This window comes from Peromyscus californicus, unplaced genomic scaffold (genome assembly GCF_007827085.1).
Source record: "Peromyscus californicus insignis strain IS unplaced genomic scaffold, ASM782708v3 Scaffold_16__1_contigs__length_79575227, whole genome shotgun sequence".
NCBI classification, from domain to species: Eukaryota; Metazoa; Chordata; class Mammalia; order Rodentia; family Cricetidae; genus Peromyscus; species Peromyscus californicus.
Genome location: NW_026294458.1, coordinates 12,741,861 through 12,754,418, shown reverse-complemented (window position 1 = coordinate 12,754,418; position 12,558 = coordinate 12,741,861). Strand labels below are relative to the sequence as shown.

At 47.1% G+C, this 12,558-nt stretch overlaps 1 long non-coding RNA gene across 1 annotated transcript in view; it reads left to right on the top strand.

The window, feature by feature from the left end:
* Positions 1 to 12,558, top strand: part of LOC128111487 (uncharacterized) — a 23,903-nt gene extending 11,345 nt beyond the window's left edge. The window contains exon 2 of the long non-coding RNA XR_008218658.1: positions 11,781 to 12,558. This is a non-coding gene — a long non-coding RNA (uncharacterized LOC128111487). The remainder of the gene's footprint in view (positions 1 to 11,780) is intronic.

Below are 12,558 nucleotides of genomic sequence, written 5' to 3'. Positions count from 1 at the left end.
TTCTGAGGCTTTGTACCTCAAAGGTAATAGAGAGTCTCGAGATGATTTGTGGGCTGGGGTCACACAGTCAGATTTTGCTGATACACCGACCATCAAATCATGACCTCTCAACTCCAGAGCCATCCTTCACTACCTCAGCAAAAATGGAAGTAGGTTCTTTTAATGTTAGCCCTCTACCAGCTATCATCATGGTAAGCTTTGCCTGTACAGAGCACTGGAGGGACATGGGAGGAGGCAGCCATTTTTCTTGAAGGTTCAGGTGTGTTCTTGCTGAACTCCAGAAACAATCTGAGTGTCTCCAGCATCTCCCACTCTGGACCCACAGGGTCTCTAGCATCCTATTCCTGCTCCATGCCATCTCTCGAGTGTCTTACCGCTACAGTGCATGTCTGTGGTACCCATAGCTGGCATTTCTGTTTGTACCATGGTTTGGTAAGTAACTAAGTCTGTATGTTAAAAGATCTGGTCCCCAGGGGATGCTCCTGAAAGAAGCCTGAACTTCTGAGAAGTGGGGTCTAATGGTAGATTCTTAGCATATTGTGAGTTTGCCCCCAGCAGATAATGGGATCTTAAATTCTTCCATTTCTCTTTGCTTCCTGGCTCAGGACATGAGTGGCTTGGTCTGCCACAGTTCTCCATCCTTACTTTATGATGTGTTGCTATCGCCAGAGGACAAAATTAATGGGATCACTTGCTCTTGAATTGGGACCACCAGAACTGTGATCCAGAGTAAGTCTTGTCTCTTTACCAGTTAATTACCTCAGGCACTCTGTTATGGTGAGGGCAAGCTAACACATGCTGGGTGGCACCCTCTTGGGAAGCTCTGTAGCCGAGTGCAGCCAGTGAGTCACCATCTCATAGACTGGGTCTCTGACATCCTTGAGAGTCAGTTCTGTCTGGGTGGCATCTCCGAAGTTTCTCTGACCTCCAGGGAACTGTGGCCACAACCCTCTACAACAAACTCTGGATTAGTCTTTTCCTGGAGGGGTCCAGCTCACGGCTGCTCCTTATATTTGTGACCCCTGCATACTTCAGTTCTTCCCTATCTCTTTTTAGACATTCCTCCATCACGCCAAACCCATTGGTGTTAACATTTTTTATTTTTGTGATGAGCCTTCTTTGTTAAAATTACTTGGTGCTATTTCTCTTTGTTGGACCCTGAAATACACTGGCCAGTAGCTTCATGAATGAGTTAAAGAGAGTAGAGTGGGGTTTTGGGTAGGGAGCCCGGATAGGAGAGCCTGGCAGTTCTTAGGGCACGAGAGCTTCAAGTCTCTAGTAAGTAGGGAGGAACAGGAGGAAACAGACCTTTGGGAGATTGGATATACAGGATTCAGGGAGAGGTGGGGGAGGAAGGGGAGGAGGGGGAGGAGAGAAGAGTCTGGAGTAACTCCCAGCCTTCAAGCTGGGATGGCAAGGGAGGAGGTGGTGTTACCTTTTTGAAACGTCCAACACAGCAGGAGAGTCCAGAGCAAATCTCCCTCTACTGTCACTTACTTTCAGGAGTTCCGTGCACTCTTGGGTCACAAAGCTTTGGAATCTTAGGTTCTTTGTCATCCAGACTCAACTTCTCAGCCTTTGAGGAGCACGGCCGACTTACCTTCCTTTCTTAGAGTAGGGGAATGGTCTATTCCATCTGACTATTTGACCAGTCCAACACTTTGCAAAGTTCCTTTCCATTCTTAGAGCTCTTGGTTCGGGCAAGCTTCCTTCAATTATACATTCCAGGGCTCACCTCCAATTCTTACAACCCAATAAATGCCCGATTAAGCGAAACCTTCACGCCTCCCGGAGGAGAACACTGAGCCAACACATACTTGCTAAGTGCTAAAGAATATAGGTTTATCAAGTATCACCTATGGGCTTGTTTCTGGAATTTCATTTGGTTTTACTGGTGTGGTCTAAAGGTTCGTTACAGAAGTTAAGCTGTCCAGTTGCAGGAATGAAAGGCTCCACACCCTGGGATCTGCGTTGTTTTCGATGAACAGTTCCTGGAACTCAGGACCAAGCCACCGAACATCCTTGCTCTTATTTGAAATAGGGAGCAGTGGGCTTGGGACACACAGTTACTCTGGCTTGTAATGCACTTCCTACTTTACACAGGCTAATTTTTTCCCTTAGAGCTCAGCTTAATTCTTCCCTGGCCTCCATACCAGTTCCATTACACCCTTTCAGTGACACGTAGCTCCAAGTTGACACGATTTATGTGATTCTTCGATTAACATATTTTTTTTTTCTCCATACACTGCAAACCCCAGGGCGGGCTTGGTCAGTATTTTGCTCACTATAGAATTCTAGTGCTAGCCTAATGCCTGGAACTCAGAGTTCAGTAGATATTGGTAAAAATGAACAAGTGGTACCAGTTTATAGTGTGTCAGTCACGCCTGTTAGTCCCCACAACTGTCTCTCCAAACGTGTTCTTACACTCGTATTACAAATGGAAAAGCATGGGGGAAGGGGCTCCCCAGATTCCATTGTGTTTCCAAGCCACAGCATACAGTATTAAAAGAATAAAATAGCAGTTCTGGGTAAAAAACACAATTTGGCCGGAAAGCAATACACTCCCACTTAAAGATCTCTGCGTGCCCTTTCCCTGTTCTGTGGGCAAGGAAGGGTTGGGAATCCGGATGGGTTCCGCGCGGCCATGGCAAGGCCAGGGCTCCCCACCCCTCCTTCCCCTCCGGGGTGGCTACCTCAGATTGGCTCCCAAAGGGGCTGTCCGGCATCAGGTGACTCCTGGTCTCAGGAGGGAGGTGTGGGGAGTGACTGGGACCCTTGGCAGTGGGAGAGCAGCAGGACCTACTCGGAAGGGCGGGATCACCACAGACGCAAGCACCACTCAGGGCTTTGTTAGCGGAGTGCCTCGCTGGGCAACCCTCTGCCTGCCCACCAGGGAGCAGGAACACTATGTGACGTCATAGACTCCCCAGCGCTCAGAGTTTGCAGGAGGCAGAATGCTGAAGGCCTGGGGTGGGGTGGTGGTGGTGGTGGTGGTGGAGAACGCATAGGATGGGGGCGGGAATTAGGAACCCTGGGCAGATGGGAAGCAGTGGGCCCTTAGGTTTCGTTCACGCCAGGGCATATTGTGAATGCAGTTCAGGCATTAACTCAGTTCGTCCTTTCGGCCACTTTTACCTCCACATTCTCAGTTGAGACAACTTGGGCATTAAGCAACTTGCCCAAGACAAGGATTAAGTAGAGGTAGGTCCAGGCTAGCTCCAGATTCCTCCCTCCTAAACTCTATCATACTAAGAAAGGGGTGGAGCTAGGGTGTATAAGAGCTATCCCAGAATGCCTGCAGACACAGAGCAAGAAGGAATATGTATTCTCCCCGCAGAGTGTGATCATATGTGATGGGTGCTTTTACACACACAAAGGCAATGAAGTCTCCGAGTACCTTTACTGTAGGGAGTAACACCAGGCTCAAAGCTTGGGGTAACTTGTGTATGGTTAGATCCCTGGCAGTTGCCCCAAACCCAAGTCCGAGTCTTTTGAAGATGATTTTTTTTTCTTTTAGAGGCAAGCAAAGACCCACTGTGGTCTGCTACCTCCTTTGTTACTCTACATCCATTTCTAAGGGGCTGGTCACAACCATCCAGTCTTCCAGTCGGTTTACGCAGTGGTGTGCATTAGCTAGAATCAATGAGTTCCTTCACCCAGGGCCTTCAAAGGTTTCTGTAGTTGTGAGATGAAAGCCGTTGTCTCTCCTTAAAGCAATTTCAAGCCTCAGTGAGCAAGTGGGGTTTTGGTTTATGTATGCAGAGGGCTTCTCACAGCCCGCTGCCATCCATTTGCAAAGGGCCTGTCCTGCTGTTATTTGTCAAAATCCTGCAGGTGCTTGCACACCTGGATGATCTGAGAAGCCACTCACCCACAGGCAAGATCTGGGGATGAGAGAAATTAATCACTGGCTATCTACTGCCTACCCAAGGCCTTGGTGGAGGAGGCATTCAGTTGTGGTATGGGCCCCCCACTAGCAGCATGGGAGGGATTGGCGGTGGGGGGGGGAGGGGGGGAATTGGCAGGTATGTTTTCTAGGAGGAAAAAGAAAGGAGCTGGAGAAGCCTATTTGATGTCTCCTGGGCTCTGGCCACGGAGGTCTGGTGTGGATGTGCATATGTAAAGATGTGCTGGTCTCTTCCTTCAGCAGGAATAATACAGACAGGAGCAAACCATGATTTTCATGCAGAAGGGGCTTATCAGACAAAGTGGGAGCCACCTGGTGATGGAATATGATTAAAAAAAACCCCAAAACCCTGAAGTTTAGTGTGCCAGATGAAAATATAAGAAAGGAATCCCACAATGCTGTCCGGAGCAGTCTGATGTCTGTCTGTCTGTCTAGGAGGTCGAGAGGCAGCTCGGTCAATCAATACCATGAAACAGAACACAGTGAAGAAAACCCCGCAAGGGCCCAGCAATCACACAATTCAGGGATGATGTTTTCCTCTGAGAGGCGGGTGTAGGACAGGAAATGGGGTTGCTGGTCTAGCCTTGGAGTGGGTGGTGGGTTCACAGGTGTTCGTAATATTCCAGGATTCACACGGACTTTTGGACGTGCCACGTATTTTAAAGGAAACCAGTCAAATAGGTTACACCCTTCCCCCCGCTGCTTTCCCGTGGACCTGAGTGTTGACTGTACCTTCCTCATCACCATTTTGTTTTTCCTTCCTCCGCCAGATTGTCCTCATCAGTCTGCAAACATGGTCTAGTTTCTCCCACTCTATCCCCCTCCATTCCCACCCTGCTTCTTTGCCCCTCTGCATTGCAAAGTCCTGCCACGCTGCTCTCTCTCTTAGTCTCTTTTGTATTCGCTCAAATTAGGGTTTCGTCTCTATCACTGCATCCCGTGATACACTGAGATCATTTCTGAGCCTTGGCTCCGCATCATCTGACCCTGCCATTCACTCTCTCGTCCTTGAGATGCTTTCTCTCGTGGGCTTCCAGGACATATCCAGCTCACGATCTCCTTCTCTGCTGACGGCTTCTTCTCAGCCTTGTCCTGTGGCCTTAATCGGAGGCTGATCCTTGGATTTCTCTACCTGTGCTCACTCTTTCTTACCCCCAGCCCCTAGTCTCACATTTTAGATGCCAAATTTAGGTCTCCGTCCTGAGCCTCTCCTTAAACTCCTTATCAGAACTTCCAGCTGTCTTCTTGAGTGCATCATTAATGTCTCCTCCCCTTCCCTGGCTTAGCCTGTCTAAACCTCATGCCCCACATTTCTTTGCAAGCCAGCTCCTTCAGCCTTTTCCACACCAGCAATGGCAAGTGTAGCTCTTCTAGTGGTTCAGGCTCGAGGTTGTGGCTTTACTCCTGAATGCTATCCTCTCATAGCTTCTATCTAACCTGAGCAAATTCTCTTCGATCTGTTTGTAAAAGTCACCCACCACTTGAACACACCACCTCCAGTACCCTCATCTGGGTAAGCCACACTCATCTGTACTACGGCGGTGGCTTCCTAGTCCAATCCCCCGCTTCCGTTCTTGCTTTTCTGTGGCTTCCAGCACCATCCTTTGGACACTGAAGACTGATTGTGTCAATCCTCTCCTCAGACCCTTCAAGTGTCTCCGACTTAGAGTAAAAGTCAGAGGGATCCACAGGCCTTCAGACTCCCCAAACCTACCCTGTTCTCTGTTCACTTCCCCCTAGCCACCCTGGCCACGCTGCCTCACAGAAAGGTCAGACTCACTCCTGCCTTGGAAATACACTTGTGTTGCCTCTGCTGGGACTACAACTTCCTCAGATCTCCACACAGCTAACTCCTCAGCTTCTCAAGCTTGTATCTAAAAGTTACCTTCAGAAGGGGGCATCTCTGACCCCTCCATTTAAAGGGGAATACAGCATCCCTTTCGAGTTCTCCCTTACTTTACCCTCACCAAATGTTACATGTTTTTAAAAATTCACTTGATTAACTTTTGATATTCTGCTATAGGAATATGTGGGACCTTTTAGCTTTATTTTATTCATGTTGGATTTTGGGGCCCTAGAATAAGACTGGATGCAAAACAAGCTCCATTAATGTTCAGTGACTTAATGAGGCTCCCCCTCTTTCCCTTCTGCCTCTATTTCCTTTCTTCTCCTTCCTTCCAAGAGGATGTCCTGGGAAGTGATAGTCCAGTGTTTGTCCAGCTGGTATCTCTAACTGGTCTTAGGAACTAAAGCTTTACCTGTGCCAGAAATGATCTCTGGTCTCTATACCACTACCATCACAGCTATATCATAACTACCACCCACCCACACTAGCCATGAGCTCAGAGAGGTCCCCTCTCCTTCACGGTCTGCCCACAGCTCACTTTCTCCTGGTCCTGCATTTACTATTTCATAAGAAGATGGGAGAGAGATGGTGCTACCTGATGCTTGGGTCACAGTGAGGCTGAGATGGAGCGGGTGATGGCTGTACATAGTCTAGACCTTGGCTCAGGTCTAGCCCACTTCCGGGGTTTGGCTGTGGAGTACATTTATCCGTCTCCTTGGAGTCGATGCACCCTGTGTGTGTTAACTCCGGTTAAGGCACATTCATGTTCTTTTGCAAACACTGCAGTTTAAAATTTTCAGCTCAGTTCCTAAGGTGCAGGAGTCTGGGGAAAGGCAGCTGTTCTCTAAGAGCCTGTATAGGCTGCCATCCAAGACTCAGGTGACTGCGATCTGAATTTGAGGTTGTAGCCCTCCTCCTGGCCAATGACTGTTGGCAGGATTCCATTTCTTGTGGTTTCAGGCCAGTTTTCTTGCCAGCTATTAACGAGAGAGTCCACTGATTTCCAGAAGCCCCCCTCAGGTCTTAGTGACATGCTCTTCTCACAGAAGTCACAGCCTGGCTGTTGCTTTTGTTTTCCAGTCTACCAGAGGCATCTTCTATTTCTTCTTGCCTTTTTAAAAGGCTCACAGGATGAAATCAGGCCAACTGGAATGATCCTTCTTTTGGATAATTCCAAGTCAACTGGTTGGGGACCATCATCACATTTGCAAATTCCCGTCTGGCACATAAACATCAGAGGAGTGATGCTCCACTAAATTCACGGATGCCCCCACACTCAAATGGATGACAATGTAGTTGAACATATACCACAGCAGACACAAACTGTGGCAGGACCTTAGAATTCTGCCTATCACAGCATGCCTCTTGGTAGGGTGACACAAAGAGATCCATCATCTTTCTCCAGAGACTCAGGACCCTCAAGACAGCAGACACAGCTACCATGAGTGGTCCTGGATCGCCTTTCCCTCCTCATATCTCCTTGGGCAGCCATTTCTTGAGATCCTTCTAGAACTAGTTAGGAAAAGCAGAGTGATCCTCATAAATGAGAATAGCCACCTAATCAGAATCTGCTTAAGGACCTGAAACGTGTGTGTGTGTGTGTGTGTGTGTGTGTGTGTGTGTGTGTGTGTGTGTGTGTTACTAAGTACCACAGTGGGATGCAGGATATGGATGTGGCTCTTTGTGATTTTTTTCTTTTGCAGTTGATTTGACTTTCTGAAGAACTGCCCTGGCCTATATGATACCTTTACTTACAAGGGACAAGGTGGTCCCAAGGCAGACACGGCCTCAGCATATGGCTCAGCAAGTGGGGCAGGAGCTGGACTTCAGCCACTACCATCCCTCAGAAAACTGCCTGCTTTTCCTGCCCCCAGACTTTCTATTCCTATCTCACATTATTCATCTTCTAAATATGCACAACACTCCCTCCCCCTCCCCAGGAAAAGAAAGAATAAAATAAAATGAAACACCCTCTTCAGTCTTCTCCACCTTCCCTCTGCAAGAACTCTAATCCTTTCTTCATGCGGAGAGAGGTTTTTCTAGCTGTCTCTGTATAGATGATTCAAATCTGTACCTTGGTCCCACTTCCCTCTTCAAATCTCAGTCCTGTGTCTAGCATCTCAGATCCCAAGTCCACAGAGGATGCATAGTTTTTCCTCAGGCCAATTGCCCCAGACAATTCCAGTGTGCTAGTGGAGATGTATTTGTCCTATTACCCATGACATACTAAAAAGTCAACCTGACATCCTTCCCTGTCTGTAATCGAACCTGGACCATTGTCCTTTTCCTGCTGGTCCTTCTGCTCCACACTGATCTAAGCCTTTAGCTTCTCATGTTTGCACTCAGATTTCACGTCAAGTGAAACAGTTTTCTGATCATGGTCCTTTTCCTTTCCTAGCGGTTCTTCCTGAGGGCAGTTTTGTGTCCCTTTGGGTGACATATGATCACATTTCTGGTTATCACAACTGGCTGTGAGCTGCTGTTACCAAATGGTTAGCAGAGGCCAGGGATGCTGATAACCATCCTATAGAGCACAGGTTAGCCCTCGGAACAAAGACTTATCAGCTGTGTCAAGATGGAGAAACCATGGTCTACGTCCCTTCCTCCACACCCCTTGATGCCACAGCCTGATTCTACTTCAGGAAATGCCTTCTGCACATACTTACCCCTCTCTTTATATAGATAAAAAAGCCCAGTTTTCTATACTCACAAAAGCTACCTCTGCCTGAGATAGCTTCCGTTTTCCTTTTCATGCCAGTAAATCTTTCCATTCTCTTAAAGTCCATACACAGCAGCATCGCCACACTGTGTGTTGGGTTGGTCTTCTTTGTCCCTTTAAGCCCACTCTTGAGTCGGCTCTGTCTTAGCCTGTGTATCAGGATGGCAGCTTCTGGGCTCTGATGGTCTTCAGTGTCTGGTGAGTTTGGCCTATGGAAGGAAATAATAGGTGTTTTCCCCCAGCTCTGAACCCAAGCCTCCTGCCTTGGATGTCCAGCATCCGCTCCAATGTAGCGCCTCTTCTTCCACTCACCATTCACCTACCTTTGCTTGTGGATTTATTGACTTTCAGATGGCCTTTCACCATGCAGACCAGGCTGGCTTCATGCTCATGAGTCTCCAGCCTCAGTCTTTGGGGTGTTGGGTTTACAGGTAAGGATCTTCACTCCAAGCGACATGCAATTCTCTTTGTTCATTGGTTTTTTAGTTTTTTGAGTCAGGGTTTCTCTGTGTAGCCTTGGCTGTCCTGGAACTCATTCTGTAGACCAGGCTGGCCTTGAATTCAGGGATCCAGCTGCCTCTGCCTCCCGAGTGCTGGGATTAAAGGCGTGCTCTGCCATATCTGGCTTGACATGCAATTCTGATAGGCCCCAGAAGTACTGTTTCCTCAGGGGTTGTAGTTCACTGGTTTTACTTACTGCTTGCCTTCCTAGGTCTAGGGATAGCAACAATTTCCCACAACTGCTGGTCCTTGGGTTTACCACTGTGATCAGTTTAGTAAACTCCGCCAGTCCTCAGTAAATATTTTCTTAGCTAAACTTTCCTTTTAAAAGATTTTTTTAATGTTTACGTTATTTGTATGTGCATACATGTTTTGTCTGGATGTATGTCAGTGTATCATATGTGTACTTGGTGTCCACAGAGGCCAGAAGAAGGCGTTAGATCCTCTGGAACTGGAGTTACAGGTGATTGTAACCGCTGACCCATGCTAAGTGGGTGCTGGGAATTGAACCCAGGTCCTCTGGAAGAGCAGCCAGTGCTCTTAACCACTGAGTCATCTCTCTGGCCCAGCTAAGCTTTCTTGAGTGTACCATATGCTCCTTACTGGATCCCCACTGCCACAGGAGAATTCTCTCTTCTCTGGGCTCCTAATTCAGAGCTGGCTGTTGGGATCACTCCTTTGCCATTCAGTGTGGATGGATGCCCTACAGTGTGGTGATCTATTTATGTCTACTATTTTCTGTGTTTCTACATTCTCTTGGCATAGTTCCACACTCAGCAAATGTTTACCCGTGAAAATTATGAGTTTCCTAAGCAAAGTGAATTTAAATTAATTCTTTTGTACCAGAATTTTTTTGAGGGGACCTGAACTCAGAGATGGTTCTTTGGTGGTTCAGAACTGAGCAAATCATGGACCCTGTGATATGAATTTTGCTGTTCAGACGCTTAGTTCCGTTTAAGTTCTGGTGCCAGAAGAAGTTCTGTCTATGTGTTGCTGCTGAATAAGGAATTCTCATTAAAATGGATGGTTTCTGGATTGTCTTCCTCCCTGGAAACCAATATCGCCTTCCTCTGGGACTCTGCCTCACTATCCTGCTGCTGGTCTGCAGGGAGCCAGTGTTCCACTTGTCCCTGGGTCTAAAGCCTAGTGCCACACTGTGCCCAAGCCGTGCTTAATAAATGCCTCTTTGTCCCATGATTCACTTCAGTGAGTTTTTATTTAAATATTTAATGAAGTAAAATTGGTATAAGTGCCTCCTTCGGGAATCTTGGGAAAGCACAGGGATGTAATCAAATGGTTTGCAAATTGTATTTACTTATTTATAACTCTAATTTGAAAAGAAGGGACTGGAATTTTGAAAGGGGACACTCGCATTTCATAAAGAGTCTCCTATGGAACGAGGGGGAAATCGTTCCTAGGAGAAGGGGTACATGCCAAGCCACTGTCTGGAGTTACTGCTTCCTATCCATCTGATGCGGTAATGGTTATTTGTAGGGGTAATTAAAACAGCAATTCTTTCTGACTGTTGCTAAATACAGGCCCATCTGTCTGCTTGTGCTGTGGAGGTCTGAGTGCAACCCTGATTCTGGTTATTTTCATGGCAAAAAAAAAAAAAAAATTCCTGCTCAGGTTTTCAGTGTGCCCGAGTGATGAGGGAGGGGAGGGGAGGGAAGAGGAGGGAAGGGGAGGGATGGAAGGCGTGCAATCCACCTGAATGATTTTACAGAAGAGCTTGCAATCACTGAAGCTACAAACAGGCTAAATGACCCAGTCACATTATGTTTTTTTGTGGGTTCCGGCACTTATGCCCTCATAGGTCTCCCTTTCATTAAGAATATAAAAATTCATCTTTGACTACTGTGTTGATGTGACAAGTAAATAAGTGTTATGCATAAACACACTTTTGTGGACCCCTAAATTCATTTCGTTCTCTAAGTACTGGTTCTCCGGTGCCTAATGAATGCCTCTAAGTGAACAGAATGGAAAGAAAAGTTATCTTAGCCCCCTTTAGATGATTCAGGAAGACTTGGGCCCAAATCTGTTCTCAGTGACTCCTGAAATGGGGGGGGGGGTTATGCTCACAAACAAGATGAATGAATATTCTTTCTCTGAGAACATCCCAGGTGTGGGCTGCTTACATTGTAACCTGTCCTGGGCCAGCACACACATGACCTTCCATGGTGATTGCTCCCTTTCTCACATGGGGACTGTGAGAAATGGGTGCGTTGATCTTTGCAGCTGACTCAGATGCAGCAGCAGAAAGAAATGTTTAAAATAGTTTTTCCGATGATGAAAGTGATCCTGGTTTGTTGTGCCGTTTTGGAAAATACAAAAAGTTAAAGAGATTTAACAAGACCCTCACTCCCCGACCCCTTAGTTCTACCTCCCAGAACCAATTGCTGCTTTAGGCTTCCCCGGTGAAGCCTAGCCCAGATAGGTTGGGACAATTCCCATTCCTGGGAGCCTGAGTGCCAATTGCTGGAGCCCCTGTCTGATGCTTCCTCAGCTGGAAAATGCCTGCATTCTACTGCAATGCCTCCTCTCCCCACAAGGCTGATAAGCTGGAACATTCACTGAAAAGGACAGGTTACAAAATGTCTATACAGTATGGTCTTAATTGTGTAGAAATGTCCATTAATATGGATAAAAAAAATCAGGTTCTTATGTATTAGATGACTCAGAACTGGAGAAGCTCTGGAGTGGGGGAGGGAGAACGTTTTGGAGGATCAACATCCAAACTCTCCACCCAAAGCAATTTCTTCATCTATCTAGTAATAATGTCACTCACTTCTATTTATCTTCTTTAGGATAAGAGGGACAGTGACCTCTCCAGGTCTAAACTCCAGATCTTTGGAGACGGTTGTCTTTGCTCATCTCTTCCTGCGCCTTCTCAGAGTGATTTCTGCAAGCCTCGATTTGTATTCCACACTGGCAGTGGGTTTTCCCAGCCATCCTCCTGGGAACACGAGTCTATTCTCTGCATAAAAGCAAAGATACAATTAAAGCTACGCATCAGAGAGCAATGAAAGGAACAACTCGCATTACCATGGAGAGGATGCTACCGAACAAGGCGGTTTCTGCAAACGTTCTCTGCTCACCGTAGCCCCAAACGCAGAAGAGATGCTCCTGGTGCCTGCCTGCCTCTGCAGCCACCTGAGTCGGGTTCGCCTCAAAACACCAGGATCTGCCCACAAAATACGCCGTCTTCCTCGGGGGCCTGGTCCAGAGACTACGGTGTTTCCCCTAGTTCTCCGTGTATCATCCCACGTTTGCTTTCCTCGAAGACCGGAGGCATTGGCTCCTGTGTTCCTATCAGATAGCCTTCCTCGGATGAACCCGGACGGCCTGCTTTTCTGCCGCTGGTTCAGATTCTAATGTCTTGCTGTTTACTCAGCAGCAGAAAGAGGAAACAGACATTTTGGTCCATAATTCATCTCAACGGTTTCATGGAAAGGCTTGGAAACTATGACTCTATGAAATTGATACAGGTTAAGTGACCAGGGCCACATTATGGTTTTTGTGGGTCCTAACTACTTTTGCATTTGTGAGCTTCTCCTCCATTAAAATATAAAAACTTGTGTTTTA